The 12,485-nt window shown below is 41.0% G+C and overlaps 1 long non-coding RNA gene across 2 annotated transcripts; it reads right to left on the bottom strand.

The window, feature by feature from the left end:
* Positions 1-309: 309 nt before the first annotated feature.
* Positions 310-11,073, bottom strand: LOC118946070. Of its 2 annotated transcripts, none has more exons than XR_005041241.1 (5): positions 10,770-11,073; positions 10,498-10,559; positions 8,200-8,292; positions 7,867-8,020; positions 310-1,114 (listed from the first exon to the last, which is right to left on the bottom strand). It is a non-coding gene; the product is annotated as an uncharacterized LOC118946070 (long non-coding RNA). The 2 variants fall into 2 exon arrangements; XR_005041242.1 differs by having other exon boundaries at positions 7,867-8,017.
* Positions 11,074-12,485: the final 1,412 nt, after the last annotated feature.

Here is a 12,485-nt window from a genome sequence, read left to right as displayed (position 1 = left end):
CTGTGGTTCAACTCCTCCTCTAAACATTTCACATAAATTCATGACTCACACTTTTTCCATGGACTACTGCTGCTCTCCCACACACATCACAGGGGCCTTTTGCCATAGTCTGTACACTATGGCATTAATGATGTCGTAAATGAGGACTGTGTTTGCCTGGGTTACGACATGTCATGGAATAGGGCCACACTTAACATAATATAGGTCTTATACCAGTGTAATAACCAGTGTAATTGTCACAAGGTGGGAAAGTGACAGGTTCGTTTGGGTCTGGGTCGAGCAGGCAGAGTGAGGAGGCAGACAACAAAAGCCATTTTCAAAGATTTAATAAATACATATAAGGCATGGTTTCCAACCGTTTCAAAATGTACTTTTGCTCATGTCAGTTACTGGCCATTCTCTGGCTGAAGAACACATTAGAAAAATAATACATTAGAAAATGAATACACAAACAAACCAAAAAGACAAACCAACAGGGGCATAGGAAGAGGTGCAGCCCAGGAGGCCATTTTCTTCAAACAGTCCAAAGATTTTTATAACTAAACCAAGATAAACCACAGCTTGTCGTTTCCAATAGGAACAAATTGGTCATAGTGGGCAAAGCCAAGCACGTGCTAGTGATATCCTATTGGCACGTTCTAGTATACGTTTACATATTTCCGTTAGGGAACGCTTACTCTGTGAAGTGCGCGTGTGCAATAACTCCATTCGCCTTTGCACTCCTTCTAAACAGCGCAATTTTTAAAAACCTTTACAAAGGGTAAAGTCTACAAAACTTAGTCCACTCTGTTCATAACAGATTATAGTTTTGGGAACAAAAAACTGTATTGAGATCAAATGTTTAATTGATGAGAAAATGTGCAGAATTTCGTCAAAAATTACTCACATATCATCTTCTCCAACTGCCCGGCAGTAGGCTTCCTCTCACTACCATATCTGGTAGTGAGTGAAAACTCCAACCGGATGCTTCACATTTATACATCCAGTGAAATATCTGTCTCATGGTTCTATCTGTGTCACAACCATCAGTGGCCACCAAACGCTTGCCACATGCTCTCTGCAAAACAGGGCTCCACCGTGCCTCTGGACTGAATCCTTTCCTGTGGGCAGCTGCCTGGAACACAACCACAAGGGGGTTTAAATACAAGTAGGGAACATCAAATTAATCAATCAGATTGCTTCCTGCATTAACAAAGTAATTAGTCACACCTGTAAGCCTGTGACATAATCACCCTGTAACAAACTAGTAATACGTAAATACACAGTCATTCAAGTCCACCATATTTCAGGAATTCTGACTTAAATTGGTATAAAAATGTTTGTATTTAGTACAGAAGTACTATGTGTGTAGGTAGTGCTTTTCGTCTCAAGTGGAAGACCATAATAGGCAAGAGTCCATGGATAATGACACTTTCAAACGAACACATTTCCGTAAAAGTAAATGTAATTGAGAACAAAATAGGCTAAATGACACTGTATGTTTCATGTTGTCCCCCTCTGAAATGACCCCTCGTAACCCCTAGAGCAAAAGGCTCTACAAAAACGACAGATGTGAAACTATAGATCACGATCCACAATAAGAGCGGAGTTAACCTTGGAGGTCTGGGGAAGCAGTCCGGTTCAAAGAACATGGGTCTTGAGCTATTTGTTTTGGGAGGCTTTGCTGAACAGGACCTGCTGAGTTTCCAAAGCTATATCTCAGCCATGGCCCTTTTCCTGCCCGGGTTCAAAGGTCACTGTTGTCTGTTGCCATAGACACAATATAGGGAAATTATCTTGCTTTCCAGCTTATGTGAATATTTGCACACACAACAGATTTCTAAAGGGAGTGTTTATGCTTAATAATAAGTGCAAGGAGTAATGATGGTTGTTGGTGGTCAAAATAAAACATTAACAGAACAAGACATTGGTGTTTTTTATTCAACCACCAATGCCAATTTTGACAGTAAAACAGAGGCCTTTTTATTGCACTACTGTTTATGTTATCTTAGGTGGCCTCTACCATACAGAATCCCAAATCATCCATTAAACAAATACACATCATAAAAATATGCATGGTAGGCATATCCGAAACACTTTTCCAAGCCCAAATCCTCTGGGAACTTTTTTTCTCTGAATGGTCTACCTACAAAATTACATGTTGGATGAGAGAGTGCCTATTCTTCCTTATTCTTCCAGTTCTCATGCCTCACACGTGTTCTCCAAAATGAAAGGTTTTGATTGGACTTTTTTCCCGTTTTGAAGTACTGATAAACGGCTGAAAGCCGATCTTGAAGATGGACATTGAATTTGATGTTTCGCAGTCCAAAGCAATGCCACATGTATGAAACAGGAGAGGCCATTCACTTTTTACTTCTCTTAAATGTGTCCGTTCCTCAATGACCAAGTGTCTGAGTTTGAACTCGAAGAGGCCTGATTCTAATATGCTGTACAGTGTTTGACAAAGGCTTCAAGGTGTGACATCAATCTATCTTGGATATTCTGCAGCACAGAACAACGATCAGACACATCTGTGCTTGTTTGAATAGCATGGACTGGGCCGAGCCTATTGGCTTTGGGTATTGTGTTATATAGGATTTTATACTCTTATTGCTCACACTTCAGGCCAATATTGCATTGAGAGTATAGACATATTTTCTCTGCAATAATTGTTTCCATATTCTTGGTTCTTCTGGTTAATATTGAGCTGTGTTGTTTATTGTCTTAGAAGCTCAAGAAAATGTTTCCTGGTAAGAAAACAGCAGCTGTTGGTTCAAATCCAGATTCTGCTGCCATAAATAATTTAGGACTATAAGGGCGAGTGCAGGTTTATGTCAGATAAACACAGGTTGTGTGGGGACAATGTATGCTCATTATTCCGGCAAATGTTGTTCTTTCCCCTTCAACTGCCATGTCTAAGCCAGCATTAGCACAGCCAATGGCGTTTGCCCTCACATTAGGACTGCAACTCTGCAGTCTTCCCAAAGCAAGAGTCCGCCAAGAATCCTAAGAACCAATTTTGGTTTCCAGCATCAGTCCGTTCCAATGGACAAATCAAGCCATTTGCCTCCAAGGAGGAGGGAGGAAAATGCACGCGGCAGTCCATTTCAAAGGTTTATGTTTCTATTTTTTCGACAAACCTACTGAAAGATGGGGTGTTGTTTGTCTTTCTTTCTTCAGAACTTATGGCCCGATATATCCGTTGGGTCATTCCAGATCTTCCAACCTCCAGTCTATACCATAACAACACTGAAATTCATATGTTCTCAGAGATCCCAGTGTTACACACATGTGAGACTTTTCCCTTGGATTCACACGTTGTCTCCCTGACGGAAAAGTTGAAGAGGGGAAAGGCCCACCCAGGATTTGCAAAAGCACCTCTCACTTTCACCTGGCGCCCAAAAACACAGCAGTCATGCTGATTACAGGTTTACAGCAGATCTCAATTAGTGTTATTATTGGGTATGAGGCCGTTTTTCTCATTACAGTCTTCTGTGTGCTAATTTCATTGTTTCCACACTCAGGCCTTTGTCCAGGGAGACTTTTATTAACAGGCTTTTTGGTTACGTCAATGAGAGGATTTTGAATTGCACACTCCAGAATGTCCAGAGATGTTTCACCGGCCAAGTGTATATGTAATTTTTATGGAGCATTGCGAGTTGTCAGAGCATGTGTGTGTGTGTGTGTGCGTGCATGCATGCCTATACATGAGATAATCGTCCTGTCATGTCAAACACATTCTCGGCAGGACAATTGACAGCTGATGGGGGGGGGGGAGTGAGGTTGCGTTCTTGTGAGTGAGGGGTCCACTGCCTCCCAAATGGAGGACAGACAGAAGCTGGAAGGACAGACAGTGGACCGCTGTGAGAGCTCTGGATCCGCCTGAACCTTCCACCTTCACAGAGGTCACAGCTTACAGTGGGAACGCAGCCACCTTAGTCCGATTCCAATACATGCAACTTCAAAGGCTCCTCGGGCTATGTCCTCCATCCTTCACCAGCCCTCAATATGTTACATTCTGGCCCTCACTCAAATCGTGATTGCTTCCATAGTCAAGAATTAGATTTGGGGGAGTGTGATTGTTTTTGGGGAAAACACTTGTTTCTTTGGTAACTATTTCGATGTGCATGATAATAATGACAATACAATAAAGGAGTTACTGTTTTCACTGAATGGATAAGAGTGCTCAGATTTGGAACGGGGTGACTCCATACATGTTTCTATGCAACCTGGATACTGTCACTTTATTGCAGTCTATTAGAAATGAATAATATTTTTATCCATGTTAACCAAGTTAACAATAATCTACTACTTAGTTAAAGTTGCACTCTGCAGAAATCGCTCTGCCATTTCCTGGTTGCTAAAAAATTCTAATACTTTGTCTAATTTTAGTTTATGTGACAAAACAAGCTAGTATAGTGTAGAGAATCAAAGTATCATCTAAACCGCTGTGAAATATATTTTCCATAAACCAAAATATTGTATTTTCAGCCGTTTGAAGCTGGTGTACAAAACCGAAAGTAAAAGACGCAAAAATGAAAGTTAAGAACTGGAAGCATAGAAATAGAGCACATTATGCCACTTCTTAGACTAAGAACGCTTCTTAGAATAGAGAACATATGCCGCTTCTTAGACTGGCTTTCAATGAGAACTACATATCTATAACTCACATTTCGATATGAATTTGATTGGTTCGCACAAAAACATACATATTGCCACTTTAACACCATAAAGGCTTCAGTTAACAACCACAGATTCACATACAATAGCTATGCAGCAGAGACATCGTTAATGTAATTTTTTTCATTTTTAGTCATTTAGCAGACACTGTTGTTTACAAAGCATTTTTCATTTTTTAAATTTAACTAGGCCAGTCAGTTAAGAACAAATTCTTATTTACAATGACGGCCTACCCCAGCCAAACTCTAACCCGGACGACGCTGGGCTAATTGTGCGCCGCCCTATGTGACTCCCAATCATGGCCGGTTGTTATACAGCCTGGACTCAAACCAGGGTCTGTAGTGACATCTCTAACACTGAGATGCAGTGCCTTAGACCAATGCGCCACTCGGGAGGTCTGTGACAAATACAATGTGATTTGATTTGAAACAGACCTCAGTTTTTTCCTTTACAAGAGCAATTATAGTTTTCACCTAGTCGGTTCAGGGATTCGAACCAGCGACCTTTTGGTTACTGACCCAAAATTCTTACGCGCTAGGCTACCTGCAACCCTAATCACCTCCAATCTGTTACACCAGGGTCTTTCCACCTGAAAAAGCACCAGAAAGAGGTGTTCGACATCCACTATCTCAGATTGTTCTGAAATTATTTTTTGTAGTTAGTAACAGATATGATTAGCATTGCAGAAACATTATTTTGTTTAAATATAATTTGGTATTTGAGATATTTAGCTAATTGACTGCACTCAAATGTGTCATTTTATTTATAGGATTCAGATAATATTGAATAACTATAGTACCCAACATCCAATTTGGACCAAACATACCAATTGTCAAAATCCACCCACAGACCCCCATGCCAATCCCACCCCAACAACCACTATACAGTATAAGTTATCTTGGTTTGACAAGTAGTATGAAGCTGTGGCTTGGGAGTATTGCTGCTCCATACTATGTAATGTATACCTCTGTGAATCTGGTGATGTTTTTTCCCCTGTTAAGAGAAATTAGTAAACTGATTTGCTTTTATGGAGGACAAGCTTGAATTGTGAGGAAGACCACACAATTTATTTCATCATGAGCCAAATCTATTGGTTTTCTACCCAAAGCTGCAAAGAAAATGCTGTGATCTATTTAATAAACACAATAGACCAGCAAAATCGAAAAGAGTGTGGAGGTATAGCAGGAACAGTGGCATCTAGTGGTCAAAACTTGGTACTTTCACACTCCTTTCTGGTAAATAATGCAAGCGACTTCAATTACTAATTTCTCTGAACACGGTGAAAAAAACCTAACCAGATTCACAGGGAATACATTACATAATATGGAGAAGCAATACTCCAAGTCACAGCTTCATTCTACAAAAACATAGAAAATTGCTACTGTTTGTTGGTTATTGGCTTGGGATTGGCATGGGGTGTGGGAGGTCCGTGGATGGCTTTGGACAATTTCTTTGGATTCCCCATGTCTTACTCATTGGTAGGAAAACTTTTGGTCCAAATTGGATGTCGGGTACTATATTTATTGAAATAATCTGCATCCTGTAAATTAAAATGGCCAATTTGGGTGCAATAAATTACCTTCATTTCTCAGAGATAACATTTGATGTATTCAAAATAATGTTCCGGGAATGCCAATCGTACCTGTTTCTAACTACAACTTCAGAACAATCTGAGATGATGGGTGTTATAGCTTGATGAAATGTCATGGAACACCTCACTAGTCTTCTCGTGGAAAGGGCATGGATCGTCTTGTTCTGACAGATTTCCTAGTGTTGACCCTCCCCAGCAGCATGCCCAATTTCTCTGTCTGTGTATAGAAGCAGAAGGTTTGAAGTCATCATGGTTGGACCTTGGAATAATATATGTTGTTCTACCCCAGAGTCCAGAGCCAACTACATCCCTCTGCTCAACATCCAGTGGACTCTTCCCGCTTTTTACTGCCAAAAAGTCTCTGCAATGTCTGTTACTCAGGGGGTGGCAAACGTCAACCGCTACCCCATGACTCCAATCCATAAAGGTTCATTGATAATGAAAATACCTGAAAAGAAAATACCCTTTCATAAATAAAATTGTAAGCCTAAACAGGGAGGATTTAAAAATCAGGGTATGCCACAAAGAAAATACACAAGGCCTTTAGATGAATGGATATTCTTTATACACAGTTCTATAATTGTTGTTTCTCTTTGGGAAGCGTGTGGGCTTTGTCGAGTTGGGCCTTAGCTCTGTGACAGAACCATATAGGATTTACAGTAGCAAGGTAGTCCCTTTTCAGTGTCCATTTATTCAATGTGTTTTCAGTGTCTGACACATTTTTATATCGTAGATCGGTGTTTCTGAAACCCCACCCCCATCCCTCCACAAACTGCCACCAGTTGCCTATCCATCAGTTACTTCGCTGACACCAATTCAATCATTTCTCAAATGCTATTTTTAGGAATCTAGGCCCTCAACGTATGGACACATTAGCTAGCCAACTCCCTGATACAAAAAAAACTGTTTAGAAGCAAGTGGGGAGGGATTTATGTTATTTTATGTTCTTCAGCTATTGACGACCTGATAAGTGTCAACAATTAGGTGTCAACACGTCAAAGACAACAATGGACAGAAGAGATGACGGAAAAGATTCAGCCAGAGTTAAGATGGTAGCTTAAAGAAAGTAACATCTGCATCTGCACCTTGACTCATGATTTTTTTTTCTTACTTATCTTTCTTCTTATGTACTTCTCTTGCCATTTGCTTGGAGCATCTTTTCCATCCCAGACAGCTGGGCTGGGTTACAGACCGCTTGACCACAGGCCGACAGACAGACCGGTAGATGCAGACGGTTCAATTCTCATGTCACCCGTCTGCGTGGCAGAGACACAGGGGCAACAGGAAAACCATTCGTGCCTACCGCCCCCACTTCTCTGCCCCTGTAATGCCATGGATATTTTTCACATTGCTACTACGGTCACTGTGCCACGCACCATATTTTGCGCCCCTAATTTGCGTTATTCAAAACATACTTCTTGAAAACCGTGTGAAGGCATGGGAGTGAGGTTTTCTTAATCATGTTTTTTGGAGACCAAAAAAAGCAATGGGCTCCCTTGCCTTCCCTTGAAGGCCTTTCTGGGAGAGGATGGGCTGTGTCGTGTTAGTATGCAGGGACTCGGGGAGGCTCAAGTTTTCCGATTGTTTTGCAAATGTTTTAGAGTTTGTTGTCATACCTAATTTTGGGTGAAAGGGGAGGCTGCATTCCTGTGGTGGAGGAGACGGTCATCGGAATAGTCAAGGCCCACTCTTCTGCTGGGGAGTAGACTACTGTGTGTTGAGCAGAGCAGCAGAGCAGACAGACAAGGTATCCATAGAGAGAAAACCCTGCTGACAGGGGTAGACAGGTGGGAAACATTGTAATAACATCGGAGATGGGGGTTTGAGGTGTGTGTGTGTCCATTTGTGCGTGCGCACGCTTGGGAGCGTGCACACTTCCATGTTTGTGTGTGTGTGTCCGCGTGTGCATGTGGGCGTGCACACTTCCCTGTTTGTGTGTTCTGGCATACCCTTCTTTCATCTGAGCTCCCTGCTGCTGAAGAATCTCACTCAAAGTACTGAGTTCATTTTCTCTTCAGCGTCATTAAGAGGTTATCAGGCAGCTGTGCACAGGGAAGAGAAGGTTTTCTATTCTGTCAAAGCATATTTATGTATAGGAAATAACTCGTATGTTTTACTTCAGCACACTGAAGTGAAAAGTGTTTTTAAGTGCCTTTATCTATAGGTTTGAATCTGCTTTACAAAATACGTCAAGATGTCCAAATAGAATATGCGCCTGTTGGATTTTTATGAGGGAGAAGAGGGGGAAAAAGAGGGGGGTTATCTTGAATTCAACTGATATTCTGATTCAGTGGACGGTGTGGAGTGGAGCTCTATAATTGAAGACACATTTGAGAGATGTCTCAACAGCTGCCAAAGAGCTCCACAGACAGCAACACTGGTGAAAGAGGGACCTCTACTGGCTTGAGCCTTTTATTATTATTTTGTTGTTGTACCCTCATGTTGTTTCTGTGCCGATAGAACCTGATAGCCAGTTGATGCCAGATACATGCCAATCAAAGGAACCCCTTTAAAGGTTTACGACCTGGCTGACCATATTCTCATTGTGACAACTATTGTCATGGCTCTCTTCTACATTTAGTAACACATACGTGAGTGCTTATGCCCTATGGCAGACAGAGGCTTTAAAAGTCCCCTGTATTTACATATTTGTATCATGTACTTGAGCTTGTGTCCTCAAAAGTGAGTACATCTCAGCAAGAATATTGGACCTCTCTGAAATAATAGTAAAATAAATATTGAATGCTTTAAAAAAAAGTGACCCTACCCTAAACGCCAAATAATAATGAAAACATAAACTGGATAGCAGAGAACATGCCTACTGTTTACTACCCTCACTCCTAGGACAGACCAGAGCCTTAGATATGCAGTTCTAGAAACTGTTCTTCATTTGGTAAGCATTACATGGCAAAGTAGCCAGAAGGTTGTGGATTCACAGGGTAGGGTAAAGAATAAAAATATCTCCATCATCATAAAAGCACTGCATGAATCGATCATCTTATTTGCGGTCCGGAAGAAAAAAATTGCTTTTATAAACACATTTCATGCAATTCTACCTCATTTTACGTGACTGGAGAGAAGCAGAATCTTTTTTAATACCGCAACAGAGCATGACAACAAATGAGCGCATGTTGCAGTACCAACGGCGTTTGATTTCTATACAGGTCATTGTTAAAAAAAGAGGACAGTCTAAGTTTGGACAAGTGCTAAAGTTGTCTATCAAGTGTAACAATTGAGCGGAACAGAACCAGTTACAACTGAAGTATCTGATCATCAATCAATTCGAGAAAAAAAAAGCCATTTGTTTTTAACATAGCAGCCACATATAATTAGGTGGGTCTATATGCACTTAACTTTTTTTCATTTGGGAAACTAGCATTTTCTAACTTATTCTATTTTATTCGATGATATTGTCATTACAAAACATGTGTTGACTGTGATTAGGGCATGGGAATATACAGTAAGAGCATCTGCTAGACTAAATTAACAAACTAGGCGTGCATAGCTCACCGCATGATCCTCAAATCAAAGACTTGCCAAACTCGTGTTTCTAAAAGTGAATTCAAATGCACTGTAGAATGACTTCATAGCCTAACAAGGCATTTTTCTTGAATTATTATTTAATTGTAAGTAAAAAAAAACATTTTTTACATAAAACGTTACACAGCCTAAATCAGAGATTTACAGGCACGTTATTGAAGTGCTGTTGTTGATGTGTTTTTGAAATGCTGGGCGCTCCTGCCAGCCTGTAACGTGTCACAAATGCTTCACAATTGGTATCTTAAATGGCAGGCTATAGCCTTGAAATAATAATAATAATATAGCCTAAATAATTCATTTTCGTTCCTTCTTAGTTGCTCCCAACTGATTTAGAGTTAGCATGTAGTTTAATAGCCTGTTTAAAAGTTGATGGTCAATTGAAAGTGACTGAATCACACATTACTTCCCAAGCAAAGTCGTTTTTTTTTTTTAATAAGATGAAGTGCAGCCTCCAAATGTCATAAAGACAAATTCCATATGCACCGGAGGCACGTCTTTCCCCGGTGTTTTACAGCTTGTTTTTAACATAAAGCATTGATGACTAAAGCATTGTTAACTGGTTATAGATCGCTTTATATAATCAGGTCCATACATTTCTTTTCACTGACAATGAGATATTTAAGGAGTCCATGGTGTCTGGCGGAATTGGCTGACAAAATCTACGGACAGTAAACTATGATTTCATCTGTCAAAACAGGTAGACCTACCTGTTCTTTCTTGAATAGGAAGAAATAGGTTCCAACACAAAGCCTTTCTTGCTGTAAGTAGCCTAAAGTCAAAATAAAAACGAAAGACTGTTTAAATTAATTAGGCCTTCTCGAATGATCCTACTTTCAGCACCCATGCGCTATCCATCTTCGCAGCTGCCGCTTCAGAGTAATGTAAGTTATGCATATTAATTGAATATGGCTTATTGTGAGGTCAATAACTCGGATAAATAGCTTCATCCATCTGTCAACTATAGCAGTAGCAAGCTTACCTCCGGTCCTCCTCCTCATCTTTGCGCTCTCTCTCGAACTGATCAGGACATCAGTAGGCCTAGTCCGCGCGCACAGATATTGAATTCTTTGGACAAATAAACAAATATTTTCAGAAGAAGCCTTTGACTCCCCTGCTGAAGTGTCACCGTACACAGCACAGCCATTGGTTAGGCAGCACAAAAGGGTTTACATCAGCAAGAGCAGGGCAGGCCGGGGCTCATGATTGGGCTAGCCTATCCATTGCCGTGTGTAATGCAGTGTAGTTTTATATCCATCCCAGCAACGCAAAAACTCAGGAATGACATTTTCTTAGAAATATAACTTTGCCATGTGCTTCTCCGAGCATACCCTTATAAGTCCAGGCCTATAGTATAGGCCAGGGCTACTCAACTCGTACCCTATGAGGTCCGGAGCCTGCTGGTTTTATGTTCTTCCATGATTATTAGTTGCACCCACCTAGTGTCCCAGGTCTAAAATCAGTCCCTGATTAGAGGGAAGCAATGAAAAAACGAGGTCCAGAGTTGAGTTTGAGGGAATATGCTATGGGTCATTTGATTGAAACCACACTCGGTGCACCCCATATTGCGAGCCTATCGGAGAATCAGGGATGAGCGGCAGCATCGGGCACACAGAGCTATAATAAGCAACTAATTCTCAAACACTGAGCAATAAGACATTTCAATCGATTACAAATTACATGACCCACCCCTGGACTCAATTTTAAAAAAATACTCGCTGAAATTGAAAAAGCATAACCCTCCCCCATTTTCCTCTGGGTAACAATTGTGTAAATTTCGACCGCTCCCTTACTAGTTGTTGTTTATGGCCATCACGTGAAAAATAAGCGGGAAATCTACATTTTGCCATAACGTTCAAGAGGTTTTAAGTAACTAAACATGCCAACATTTGCAATCTTGTTTACGACGGCACACCTTATGTCAACATTACATTTGTTGTGTGTAACAAAGCAGTGTTAAAAAAAAGGTTCTGCAATGCTTTGATACCCAGTATCCTGATACCCAGAATCCTCCTGCTTTTATCAACACTCTACAAGTTGGTGGACTATCATCGTGATTTAAGGGGTCCCGAGAAAAGCTTTGCAGCTGGTCCATCTAGCGGAAATCGCTCAATTCTGCCTCTTGGGCAAGATTCATGAGAATAAAACGTCAACTGGCCTGAGAAGAGGCCTTACTATGCACCATGATATATTTCCCCAAAGAGTGGAGGGGGCGGTAAGGGCGGGAGCTCGTTTTTAATGGCTAGGAGGAGGGAGAGGGAGGGAAAAAAGGGAAAGGACAAGAGCCATAAGACAACCCCCCCTTTAGTGATGGCTGACAGAACCTCCAGATTTCCCCCCCAGGATACTTAGCAGGCTCTTCCCTCATTCCTTCTTTTATTGTTGAAAAAAATTCCAGTTGGGTATCAGGAGTGGGAGGCTCGGGAAGATGAAAAGAAAAGAAACACGCTGAGCAGAAATGATGCTTCAGAACCTGCCTGGCACTAAGGTATTTAGACCCTGTGAGAAAATAGATTACAGATGGCTGCTAAAGTTGCAGTGCAAAATATCTCCAGTCTGGTGCACCTTGTATCCCTTATGGGTGCCAGCCAGATGGAATGATACCTTGCTGTTTTCACGTTCAAACGCAAATTCAACTCATAGCAAGTCATTGTAGTAGACAGGGTTCCAAAAGTGACTCAGAGGTATATGTTACTCA

Source organism: Oncorhynchus mykiss, chromosome 31, assembly GCF_013265735.2.
Source record: "Oncorhynchus mykiss isolate Arlee chromosome 31, USDA_OmykA_1.1, whole genome shotgun sequence".
NCBI classification, from domain to species: Eukaryota; Metazoa; Chordata; class Actinopteri; order Salmoniformes; family Salmonidae; genus Oncorhynchus; species Oncorhynchus mykiss.
Note: the sequence above shows the minus strand (reverse complement) of the source record. Positions and strands in the feature narration are given on the sequence as shown.